This window comes from Sus scrofa, chromosome 18 (genome assembly GCF_054392235.1).
Source record: "Sus scrofa isolate SSC_HxYL_T2T_F1_AM1 chromosome 18, Sscrofa_HxYL_maternal_Yorkshire_Landrace_v2.0, whole genome shotgun sequence".
Classification (NCBI taxonomy): domain Eukaryota; kingdom Metazoa; phylum Chordata; class Mammalia; order Artiodactyla; family Suidae; genus Sus; species Sus scrofa.
In genome coordinates this window covers 14,277,667-14,290,988 of record NC_139400.1, presented here as the reverse complement: position 1 = coordinate 14,290,988, position 13,322 = coordinate 14,277,667, and the positions used below count along the sequence as shown (strand labels likewise).

The 13,322-nt window shown below is 45.2% G+C and overlaps 1 pseudogene; it reads left to right on the top strand.

Moving 5' to 3' along the window:
• The first annotated feature begins 903 nt into the window (after nucleotides 1-903).
• LOC146394880 (large ribosomal subunit protein mL53 pseudogene) lies at nucleotides 904-1,326 on the top strand (annotated as a pseudogene).
• Nucleotides 1,327-13,322: the final 11,996 nt, after the last annotated feature.

Genomic DNA, 13,322 nt, shown 5'->3' with positions numbered 1-13,322 from the left:
GTAAGGAAAGCATACTTCCAGGAATTTATAAGACGCACCAATATGAAATGAAAATAAGAGCTAACGTTTATTGACACCTGTTTCATACTCCCGGCTAAGTACTCTGCATAGATCATCTCATTTCATCCGCACAACTTTATAAGATAGTTCCTCTTGGCAGTTCCTGTCGTGGCACAGCGGAAACAATCTAACTAGCATCCATGAGGATGCAGGTTGGATACCTCGTCTCACTTAGTGGGCTATGAATCCAGCATTGCTGTGAGCTGTGGTGTAGGTCGCAGATGCAGCTCAGATCCGGCATTGCTGTGGCTGTGCTGTAGGCTAACAGCTATAGTCCGATTTCACCTCTAGCCTGGGAACCTCCATATGCCGCAGGTATCCTAAAAAAAAAAAAAAAAAAAGATAGTTTCTCTTGTTATTACCATTTCATAGACCAGAATACTGTTAGAACTTGTCCAGAGTTAGTGTTTCCAGATTTAGCAAAGAGAAGTACAGGATGCCAGGGTAAATTTGAATGTTGGATAAAAAAAATTTTGTAAGTATATTCCATATATTCCATGGGACATACTAGTAAATTTTTTTTATCTGAAATTCAAATTTAAGGCCATCCTGTATTTCCTCTGGCAACTGTATCTAGAGACAAAGGAACACACTCACCTCATCTGCCCAGCCTCAAAGGCTCTGGGTTTAACCACAATCCTACACTGCAAAGAGCGTTTTCATGTCATTCTTTCTAATGGTTAAAAAAAAAAAAAACTGGAAGCTAACCCCAAACTTCAACTTCTAGAATGGTACGATTGTACATTAATTTGGTGGAATAGTATGAACCCAGTTAAAGTAACAGCTCAAAATAGATCTGCTCCATACCCTTCAGAATGGCAAACATTTAAATGACACTCTCATAGTGCAGGGGAAGGTGCTTGGGGGCGGAGGTCACCGTGGCAGCGGCCTTGGCTCAGACTGCGCTCTGTCAAGCAGGTTTGGGTTCAATTCTGCCCCATCTAGAAGCATGTGGCGTCTACACGGACTTCCTACAGGCGGTGAGCAGCGAGAAGGTCGCCGCACCAACGTCACCTGCTCAGCGATTGCGGACGTGGGGCCCAGGGCTCCAAGCCCTCCGTGGCCGTGCTGTGCGGAGATGCTCACCGCCTTGGCCTCCCACGTGCGGGCCAGGGCCGCGGCGGGGAGCGGGGACAAGCCCCGCGCCAGTACTGGGCGCTGAGAGCGCGGAAGAGACCAACAAGCGAATTTCAACCTGAGACTGCTAAGGACACTCAGCTGAGAAGAACTTAATGACGCAAATCACTATCTGGAGGCCGCGGAGCACCACGGAATTGAGGCCTGTGACGCCAAATCCAACCGGTGTTTCTGGATGGAGAGAAGACGGGGAGGGGTCTGAACAAACTTGCATGTATTTCACCTTCTTACCTTTATCACAGCTTAACCCTTTGTTTTCTTTGTAGGGCCACATCTGCTGCATATGGAGGGTCCCAGGTTAAGGGTGGAATCACAGCTACGGCTGCCAGCCTACACTACAGCCACAGCAATGACCGGTTCAAGCTGGATCTGTGACCTGCACCACAGCTCCCACAAGGCCAGATCCTTCACCAACTGAGTGAGCCAGGGATGAAACCCACACACTCATGGCCCCTAGCCGGATTCGCTTCCACTGCGCCACCGGGGGAACTCCTGCTTAACCCTTTTGAGTTCGGCTTTCCCTACCATTACTGAGATACCTCTTTTTCTTATTTCAGGTGCCGTTTTCTCAGTCCTCAGTTTTTCACCTTAGTATCATCTGCCACACTTAATTCACTCCCTTGTGGAACTTCTTCTCCTCTCGGGTTCTTTTTCTTTTCTTAACCACAGAGGTGCACTTCTCTCCCTTCTTTCTCTGCTCCCTTTATTTTTAGAGCATCTCAGCTCCTGTCATAACTTTGAACTGCCTTCTTGGGTTAAACGCTGCATTTCTGTTGAGCTCTAATCTCAGATTTCTCCTAATTCCACCAACACTCTTTGTCCAAAATAGAACTGATAATCTTACATACTCTGTGCTGTTGACCCTTGAACAACAGCAGCTTGAATTGCACAAGTCCTCTTACAGGCCTGTTTTTACAATAAACCTGCACTACAGTACCAAAAATCAACGGTTCAGGAGAATGTGGGGCAATGACCGGTCCCTTGCACTGACTGTACTCTAAGACACTGAGTGTTTTGTTTTGGTTTTGCTTTTTAGGGCCATGTTCACAGTATTTGGAGGTTCCCAGGCCAGGGGTCTTATCAGAGCTACAGCTGCCGGCCTACAGCCACAGCCACAGCCGCAAGAGACCAGAGCTGCGACTTTGACCTATACCACAGCTCACAGCAATGCCAGATCCTTAACCCACTGAGCAAGGCCAAAGATCGACCCAGCAACTTCATGGTTCCTGGTCGGATTTGTTTTCACTGTGCCACGAGGGGAACTCCTGGTTTTTAAACTTGGTGTATAAATCACCTGGAGATTTGCATAAAATCCATAATGAGGTCTGGCACAGGAGCTTGTAGGATGAAAAAAAAAAAAAAAAAAAAAAAGAACCCAAATGTTGAGAATTATGTTGTATTTGGTGGACAAAACTGAGGACATAACCCTAGGACACAGCCTCTCAGATGACTCTGAATGAAGGCAGGCACCAGAGAGGTTAGGGAGGAGGCAGGAAATATAGGAGTTTTTGCTACAAAGGCCAGCTAGTCAGAGCTTCAGAGCTTCAAAAGACTCTTAATTAAAGAAAATCAGTATCTCAGGGAATTTAGCACTTTTCTATGTATGGGGAGAGGCCAGAGTTCCATCATTCCTTTAAAACACACCCTAGCCATCAGAGCCAGGATCGTGTTCTCTGCCACCCTGAGAGCATCCTTGGGGGGTGGCTGCAGCAGCTGACAGCTTGGCAGCAGGCAGCCTCTTTCGGAGTTCCCTCAGGGCTGACGGTGGGGGCGGCTGTAAGGTGATGGGCGTGATGGCTGCAACATCCTTTGTGGACGGATACAGGTAGGCAACAGTTTGCATTCACAGGCTGAAGAGTCAGCATTTCTCACAAGCCCCCAGGTGGCCTGAGGAGGATTCCTGTGGCTGCAACTCGGCAGGAAAGAGGTCCTTTCCCCCCAGCAGCCCCACCTGAGGTTTTAACACAGCTCCTCTGAATTCCCCAGCCTTGACATGTTTAATCTGCATCTCTCTTTTCCTAAGTCCCACACCTTTAAAATGTTCAGGGCATTCGTCTCTAATGAGGCCATTTTTAGACGACTTAGAAACGCCAAGGACACCGCCACCCACCCGGAGCCCAGGGACACGCCGAGAACCCCCAGAACGTTCTGGACGGCGCCGGCCAAGGAGCTCCAGCTGCGCAGGGAGACGTCACGCGCGGGCGGGGGCGGGGCCGCCCGTCACGTGGCCCCGCGGGCGCGCGCTCGGCGGCGGCTGCGGCTGAGGCGCGGGCACTGGGCGGGCCCACGGGCGCCAGGGCGCCCGGTGCTGCGTGTCCCCGCGGCAGCTCCGCCCGCTGCGGCTCTGCGGCTCTGCGGCTCGGACCCGGGCTGTGGCGGGAGGGAAGATGCCACAGCCCGAGTCCTGGAAGGCCGGGGTCCTGCGCTGCCTGCGTCGGGGTGAGTAGCGCGGCGGCGGCGGCGTCTGAGCCCGCGCGGCCTCCGTCGGCCCCTCAGCGCCGCGGGCTGGCGGCCCCGCGCGCCGCCCCTGCCCCAGGGCCCCGAGCGCCCGAGGCTTTCCCGCGGGCCTGTCGCGCTCGGCCCGAGGCCGCGGACGGGGCGGGACGCGGCCCGGGAGGCCGGCGGTGGGCCGCGGGCGGCGTGGGGCTGGGGGGCCGGGGCCCGCGGCGTTTTCCGAAATGCAGCCCAGGCCGAGCGGCCCGGTCGTGGAAAGGAATGCGCGCCCCAGAAATGACTGTGGACATTTTCCAACGTGTGAAAACTGGAGCGAATTGAATAACGCGCTCCCTGGCGCTCAGCCCTCTGTTTCCACAGTGTTCAGGCGGTGTTCACATTTCCTTGGAAGAGTGTTTTTAAAGTCTTTTTTTTTTTTTTTAAGTGGTTGCTTTGTGTCCCTCAGGATTGGACCAGGTCCTCGCGTGGAATTTGGTTGACCAGCATCTTAAGTTTCCCTTTTCTTTTTCTTTGCAATGTTCTTAGTGAAGAAATCGGGTTATTTACAATTTCCCACGCTCATGAATTAGGTGCCTTTTGGGCAAATACTAAAAAAAAAATAACACACAAAAAAAATCCCCACCCTCCAATTCTGGTAGATTTCACCCTTTGAGGCGTATCAATATGCTTATGATGGCAGAGCTTTCTTTTTGTCATGGAAGATTTGGTCAGCATTCCTTTTTACTTTGGGTAAGAAAAGCAGGTTGGCTGGTTTTGCGAATTCAAGATGAGATTGTAACTTTGAAAATGCTCCTTATACTGCAGTGCACCAAAAATACATTGTGGTGCTAACTACTCTCATCCCGCAAGTCACAGTTTTAGACCAGACTTTTTTTTTTTTTTTAATTGAAATATAGTTGATTTATAATGTGTTCATTTCTGCTGCACAACAAAGTGATTCAGATATCTATGTATAGGTGTGTGTGTGTGTAAATATATATAGACTCTTTAAGAATGTATTCTTTTCCATTATGGTTTATCACAGAATATTGAGTATAGTTCCCTGTGCTAATACAGGACCTTGTGGTTTATCCATCTTATATGTAATAGTTTGCATCTGCTAATCCCAAACTCTCACACCATTTCTCTCCCACCGTCCCCCCAAGCACAGTCTGTTCTCAATGTTTATGAATCTGTTTCTCTTTTGAAAAAGTTGATTTTGCCATGTTTTAGAGTCCACATGTAAGTGATAGCATATGGTATTTGTCTTTCTGATTTACCTCATTTACTAGTAAGACTTTTTTTAGCCTTTATTCAATTCTGACCTCTTAACCTAGGTGTGTATCATATGTTGAGGTCTCCTCTGCCTGCGGAAAAATCGAAAATAGAAAATCTCTCTCTCTCCCCTCAATATTTAACAGTTGAGCTTTGCAAGATAGATGTCATGAAAGAGCAGTTCACGTTTCTTTTGACAGTTTCAGTGCTATTGCTTGCAATTTGGTTTCTGTCTTCACTTCTTTAAAACACTCATTACTGTGGTAAAATAGATGCAACATGAAGTTTATTGTTTTAACCTTTTTTTGGGGGGGGTGGTCTTTTTAGGACTGCACCCTCAGCATATGGAAGTTCCCAGACTAGGGGTCAAATCAGAACTGCAGCTGCCAGCTTAAGTCACAGTCACAGCAATGCGGGGTCCAAGCTTGGTCTGCAACCTGCACCCGAGCTTATGGCAGCGCTGGATCCTTAACCCACTGAACGAGGCCCGGGTATGGAACATGTGTTCTCATAGATACTAGTCAGGTTCATTACTGCTGGGCTACAACAGGAACGCCCTAGCCGTTTTTAAGTGTGCAATTCGGAGGTGTTAAGTACATTCACGATATTGTGTCACTCACCATCATGACTGTTTCCAAAAGTTTTTCATTACCCAAAACAGAAACTCTGTAACTACGAAGCAGTAACCCCATTTCCCCTCCCTCTAGCCGCTTTGTCTCTCAGCTTGCTTACTCTAAATGCTGCACAGAATTGGAATTATACAATATTTGCCCTTTTGTCTTAAGGTTATTCACCTGGTGTTTTCAAGGTTCATCCATGCTGTTGCCTATCTCAGACTTCATTCCATTGTATGCTTGGATGATAGTCTGTCGAGTGGCTATATCACAATTATCCTTTCATCTTTCATGGACACTAGAATGTTTTCCTTTTTTTTGACTACTGTGCATAATACTGCGATGAACATGTGTTTACATCTGTTGGGTGTGAATCTCTGTGTTTGGTTCTTTGGGATGTACGCCTAGGAGTTGCCGGGTTATATGATAAATCTGTGATTTTCTGAGGAACTAACAAACTTCACATTTTAAAAACTGCTTTCTTGGAGTTCCCATTGTGGCTCAGTGGGTTAAGGACCCAATGTAGTCTCTGAGAATTCGAGTTTGATCCCTGACCTCACTCTGTGGGTTAAGGATCTGACGTTTGCAGAACAAGTTGATTCTCATCCTCAGTCTGTCCTTAAAATTAATCACCTTCTACTAGCCTTAACCAGCCAATGTGTATTAATTATAGCCAGTCATTTTACTTGCTATTCTTTTTGGAAAACAAATACATGTTGCTGTTCTCCAAACTTGAGCTTTCTGTTTGAACTATTTTGGGATTTGGCCATTGAAATCAATTTTTAAAGTCAGTCTTAGATCTTAACTTCTATAAAATTTCCTTCAAGTTTTTCATACAAAAAAAATTTGTCTTTCATATTTGTTTCTATATACCGTAGTTTATATATATCTTTATGTTTATTTATTTCCTTTTTTCTTTTTACAGCCACATCTGCAGCATATGGATGTTCCTGGGCTAGGGGTCAAATTGGAGTTGCAGCCGAAGCTTAAGCCACAGCTGTGGCAACACTGGATCTAAGCCACATCTTCGACCTTCACCTGGATCCTTAACCTACTGAGTGAGGCCAGGGCTTGAACCTGCATCCTCGCAGAGACAATGTTAGGGTCTTAACCTGCTGAGCCACAATGGGAACTCCTATATCTTTATTTTTAGAATTTGCTTTAGAATGTGCCTGACTTTTCCACCTGATTTATTATTTCTTTAGGATTTTTATTCTTAGAGAAAGTGGGATTAGTGACAAAAGGGTATAAAGATTTTTAAGGCTCTGAGCCGTTGTCAAAACTGCCTTTTTTTTTTTTTTTTTGGTCTTTTTTGGGCCACACCTGCAGCATATGTAAGTTCTCAGGCTAGGGTTGAATCAGAGATGCAGCTGCTGGCCTACACCACAGCCACAGCAACGTGGGATCCGAGCCATGTCTGCAACCTATGCTACAGCTTGTGGCAACGCCGGATCCTTAACCCACTGAGCGAGGCCAGGGATCGAACCCTCAACTTCATGGTTCCTAGTCGGATTCATTAACCACTGAACTCCCTAGCAACCTTAATTCTATATGCCGCCTTATTCTGAGGATTAGTATGTGGATATTTCTGGAGGACCATTATTCTGCCTACCACATAGCAATATCAGTCATTCTTTTTTTTTTTTTTTTTTTTTTGCCTTTTCTAGGGCCACTCCTGTGGCATATGGAGGTTCCCAGGCTAGGGGTTGAATCAGAGCTACAGCTGGCGGCCTACACCACAGCCACAGCAATGTGGGATCCTAGCCACGTCTGTAACTTACACGGCAACGACAGATCCTTAACCCACTGAGCAAGGCCAGGGATCGAACCTGTAACCTTATGGTTCCTAGTCAGATTCGCTAACCACTGAGCCGTGACGGGAACTGTTCTGTCACACTTCTTTAAACATTTTTTGGTGTTTACCCTAGAGTTTACAATACACATTTTAAACTAGCCTGAATCTACCTTAAAGTAACACCATATTGCTTGATGTGTTGTATAGGTGCCTTATGAATAGAGTAGTCCCGATTTCTCCCTCCCATCCCAGTTAAGAATAAGAAAAATAAAGGATTTTATTTTCACTTTATTTTTTCATTCTCCGATGCTCTTCTTTTTATGTAGATGTAGATTCAAGTTTCTGACCTGTGTAATTTTCCTTTTGCTTGAAGAATTTAACATTTCTTGCAAGACAGGTTTCTTGGTGATGAATTAAAATTCCTCAGGTATTTTTGCCCGAGAAAGCCTTTATTTCTGCTTTGCTTCTGAATTGTCTTATCAGTGAATATAGGAGTCTAAGGTAGTACTGGGGTTTCTTCTGTGCTTGAAATATCTCACTCTGCTCTCTTCTTGATTGCACGATTTTCAGTGAGGGTCCACTGTAATTCTTACTCTTCCTCTTTTTTCCGCCTCCCTGTAGCTTCTTTCAGGATTTGTCTTTTGATTTTCTGGATATGGCCTACCTTGGTGAGGGTTTTTTTCTGAGGGTATTTAATCCATTTGGTATTCTCTCAGCTTCCTGGGGTCTGTCTTAATTTTGGAAAGTTCTTGGCCATTATTTGAAGTACTTCTTCTGCTTCCTTTTCTCCTTCTGATATTTTAGTAATGTGTATGTGTTTCTGAACTTGTCCCACAGTTTTTGAATGTTTTGTTTTTTTTCCATTCTTTTTCCTCTTTGCATCAGTGATCTGTATTCAAGCTCGCTGCTTCTTTGCCTGTGTGGATTCCTCTGATGAGCCTATGGAAGGCGTTCTTCACAGCTGATACAGTGCTCTTAATTTTTAGTATTTCCCTTGTTACAGTTTCTGTAGTCCATCTTTCTGGCATTTTCTTTTTTCTTTTCTTTTTTTTTTTTTTTTGCATTAGCGCCCTTAACACATTAATTATACATGTTTTAAATTCCCTGTGCAATAATCCCCAAATCTCTGTCATCTGAGTCTGGTTCTAATGATTGTTTTGTCTTTTCAAACTGTATTTTCTCTTGTCTTTTTTTATGACTTGAATTTTTTTTTCTTATAATTTTCGAAAGGCTGACGTGTTTGATCAGGTAATAGGAACTTATGGGGATTCGGCTGTGTTTAATGTTTACTGTGGCTGCAGGTGCCAGAGGCTTCAGGTTCTTTTAGTGCCCTCATTTATATATGCTCTCTTGACTTTGGGGTCTTCTAAGTACTCTCCCCCAGAGCATGTCTGCATCTTGCAGCTCTTTCAGCTGTAACCCGCTGCTGTCATACTTGGAGCCCCATTGATGCGGTGGTCACATGTGAGGGAGGGTGAGTTCTGTTATCTTCGATTAAATCTCAGCCTGTGTCTCTGAGCTATGACCTTCACAAGTGTTCTCCACCGGTGTAGCTTTTTTCCTCCCTGAAACCTGCTCTTGCCCACCTGGAGTTGCCAGCCTGTTTTGTGGAAGCCTTCACCTTTGAGGTTACTCTTCTCCCTTAGGTTTGACTGGAAGGCTAGGAGGGGCTGGAGTGGGAAAAATGCCCTTTCTTAATCTGGAGAGAACTCTGGCAGTATCTTTTTCCCTGGAGCTAGCATGCCTTTGTTAAGAAGAGGCTCTGGGCCTGTCGCGTGATTTGCAGTGATTACTTTCCCCCTCCCTGCTGTAGTCACGAGGGAATCTTTCTGGGGCCTTCACCTTCACCATGCAAACCTGGTGGGATTGCTGAAGGTAAAGCCCGCAGAAGTGTGCTGTCTGCCCCAGAGACTGCTTCCCTGCACTTTCCCCTTTCACCCAGCTCCCCCTAGCCTCCAGCAGCTTCTCCCCCAGGTAAGCAGATCTCAGCGGTATGTCTCCAGGTTTGGGGTGGTAATTTGTCCTGAAACCTTAGTTCTCTGATGAGTTCAACAGTGTCATTGATTTTCAGTTTGTTCTTCTGAGAATGGAAGTGATGGCTTCTAAACTTTTCATGTTGGAGCTGAAAGCATGGTTTTTAACTTAGATTTTATGACTGGTAACCATCTTTTTTGGGGCGGGCTGCTTTTCAGGGCCTCATCAGTGGCATATGGAAATTCCAAGGCTAGGGGTCTAATTGGAGCTGCAGCCAGCCTACGCCATAGTCACAGTAATGCCAGATCCTTAACCCATTGAGTGAGGCCAGGAATTGAACCTACATCCTCATGGGTACTAGTTGGGTTTGTTACCACTGAGCCACAATGGGAGCTCTGAGTCTTTTTTTTTTTTTTTTTTTTTTTTAATTGGAGTATTGCTGACTTAGAGTGTTATGTTAGTTTCAGGTGTACAGCAAAAGTAAATCACTTACATATATATACACACATACATGCTCTTTTTTAGATTCTTTTCCTGTATAGGTTGTAACAGAATATTGCGTATACAGTAGGTCCTTGTTAGTTATCTATTTTATATACAATAGTAGGAGTTCCCGTCGTGGCGCAGTGGTTAACGAATCCGACTAGGAACCATGAGGTTGCGGGTTCGGTCCCTGCCCTTGCTCAGTGGGTTAACGATCCGGCGTTGCCGTGAGCTGTGGTGTAGGTTGCAGACGCGGCTCGGATCCCACGTTGCTGTGGCTCTGGCGTAGGCCGGTGGCTACAACTCCGATTCAATCCCTAGCCTGGGAACCTCCATGTGCCTCGGGAGCAGCCCAAGAAATAGTAAAAAAAAAAAAAAAAAAAAATTATATACAATAGTATATATTAATGTATATGTTAATTCCAGCCTCCTAATTTATCCCTCCCCCCTCCTCATTTCCCCTTTGATAACTGTAAATCTGATTTAGAAATCTATGAGTCTGTTTCTGTTAGGTAAATAAGTTCATTTGTATCATTTTTAAAATTAGATTCCACATATAAGTGGTATCATATGATCTTTGTCTTTGTCTGATTTACTTAGTGTAATAGTCTCTAGGTCCATCCATGTTGCTGCAAATGCCCTTATTTTGTTCTTTTTTATGGCTGAGTAATATTCTGTTGTACATATGTACTTTGTCTTCTTTATCCATTCCTCTGTCGATGGACATTTAAGTTGCTTTGTGTCTTGACTATTGTAAATAGTGCTGCAGTGGACACTGGGTTGCAAATATCTTTGAATTATGATTTTCCCAGATACATGCCTAGGAGTGGACTTGCTGGATCATATGGTAGTTCCACATTTAGTTTTTGTTTGTTTGTTTTTTGCTTTTTAGGGCTGAACTTGCGGCATGTGGAGGTTCCCAGGCTAGGGGTCGAATTGGAGCTACAGCTGCCACCTACACCACAGCCACAGCAACACAGGATCCAAGCCACGTCTGCAGCCTACAGCCCAGCTCACGGCAACACCAGATCCTTAACCCACTGAGCAAGGCCGGGGATCGAACCTGAAACCTCATGGTTTCCATTTGGATTTGTTTCTGCTGCGCCACAGCGGGAACTTCCCATGGTTAGCTCTTTAAGGAACCTCCGTACTATTCTCGGAGTACCAGTATGTTCGTGTTGGTAAGTGGTTGCACCAATTTACATACCCACTGACAGGGTTCCCTTTTCTCCACACACTCGTCAGCTCATATTGTTTATAGACTTTTTGATGATGACCGTTCTGACTGGTGTGAGGTGACACCACATTGTAGTTTTGATTTAATTAGTGATGTAGAGCATCTTTTCTTGTGATTTTGGCCCTCTGTCGTCTTTGGAGAAATGTCTATTTAGATCTTCTGCCCATTTTTTTTTTGATTTTTTTTTTTTAATATAAAGCTGCATGAGATGTTTGTATATTTTAGAGATTAATTTTTTGTTGGTTACTTCATTTTGCAAAAATTTTCTCCCATTCTGTGGGTTGTCTCGACTTGTTATTATCTGGAGTGAACTATATATGCTTAGGTTCAAGACTTCAGTATTGTATCTAGAGTTGATTATGCAGGCTAAATTTGATATTTCATATTTATCAGCTGATTAAAATGATTTCAAGCTACATTGCCTGATAGCTTTTGCCTTCCTCAGAAAATCTTATCACTTTGAAATGTTCTTTTTTGTAAGAATATTTATATTCTTAAGATATCATATATATACCTTAAGATATTTATATAAAAAATGTCTTGCAATCTTCAGAAAAACTTTTTTGTGGTGTTATTTTATACTTTATAGGCAGCAAAAGCTATAGAAGCTCCGTCTTTTTTTTTTTCCCCTGCGCCCCTAGCATATGGAAGTTCCCAGGCTAGGGACCAAACCCACACCACAGCAGTGACCTAAACCACTCCAGTGGCAGCACTAGACCCTTAACCTGATGCGCCACAAGGGAACTCCAAAGCTCCATCTTTATTACATTTTCTATTTAGAAATAAAAAATTAGTACATGTGAGAATTTGTGGAGTTGTCCCTTGTCAGCTGGAATCTGATTTTGTTAGTTTGAGTTCCTCCTGCAGCACATCCTGAGATATAAATTCAAATACAAATCGTTTGTAAGTAATCCCTGGACAGACACACTGGGAGGGGAATGGGGAAGTCAGGTGTAGGCAAGTTGGCCAATAAAGGGTATGTTTTCAAGCCAGTTTCCACTGTGAGCAATTAAAACTTAACCTGGGGAGGAGTTAGTTCCCATCGTGGTGCAGTGGTTAACAAATCCTACTAGGAACCATGAGGTTGCGGGTTCAATCCCTGCCCTTGCTCAGTGGGTTAAGGATCCGGCGTTGCCATGAGCTGTGGTGCAGGTTGCAGACGCAGCTCAGATCCCAAGTTGCTGTGGCTCTGGCGTAGGCTGGCAGCTACAGCTCCGATTCGACCCCTAGCCTGGGAATCTCCATATGCCGCGGCAGTGGCCCAAGAAATGGCAAAAAGACAAAAAAACCCCAAAAACTTAACCTGGGAACCCCAGGAGCCAGTGTAGACTACAGGTGTCAGAGCTGTCATGGGTGAGGAGGGTGTGAAGGAGCTGGCTGTTCTTCCACAGTCCACTTTGAAGGCTGCCTCCTGGAAGGGACACACTCCCCTGTGTTTGTAGGCCTGCCCTGCATGTGGGCAGGTGGGCTCCAGAGGCTCGAGATGCAGGTGCTGGCAGTTGGAATTCAGATCTGTACAGGATGGTGAGGCTCAAAAGATGTGCAGATGACACTGCCTGGTGTGTAGATTTTGTACAGTGTGATTCACAGGATGAGCTGAGACAGAAGTTGGCTGTTTGCTTTCTAAACCTCTTGACGAGGTAGACTGTATTCAGAAAATGGGTTTTCTGAAAAAAGCCCACGATTCCATTACAGTATGATGTGCTGATGGTCTCTTTTTGGCAATTCCTAGCCTGTTCACTTTGAAATACAAAAACAGGAGTTCCCGTCGTGGCTCAGTGGTTAGCAAATCGGACTAGGAACCATGAGGTTGTGGGTTCAATCCCTGGCCTCGCTCAGTGGTTTAAGGATGTGAACTGTGCTGTGGGTCACAGACGCGGCTCGGATCCTGTGTTGCTGTGGCTCTGGCGTAGGCCGGCGGCTACAGCTCCAATTTGACCCCTAGCGTGGGAACCTCCATATGCCACAGAAGCAGCCCTAGAAATGGCAAAAAGACAAAAAAAAAAAAAAAAAAAAAAAAAAGAAAGAAAAGAAATACAAAAACAGCGGTTTAGAACATAACCTTGGCTTTGTGCTTCTGGAAATGGCAGATTGGGTAACATAGTTGAAGCTAGTTGTTGCTCCTGAAAAGCCTGTGTATAAAGGAGTAAAAGAATTCCTGAGTTGGAGTTCCCGTTGTGGCACAGTGGTTAACGAATCGGACTAGGAACCATGAGGTTGTGGGTTCGGTCCCTGCCCTTGCTCAGTGGGTTAAGGATCCGGCATTGCTGTGAGCTGTAGTGTAGGTTGCAGACGTGGCTCGGATCCCGTGTTG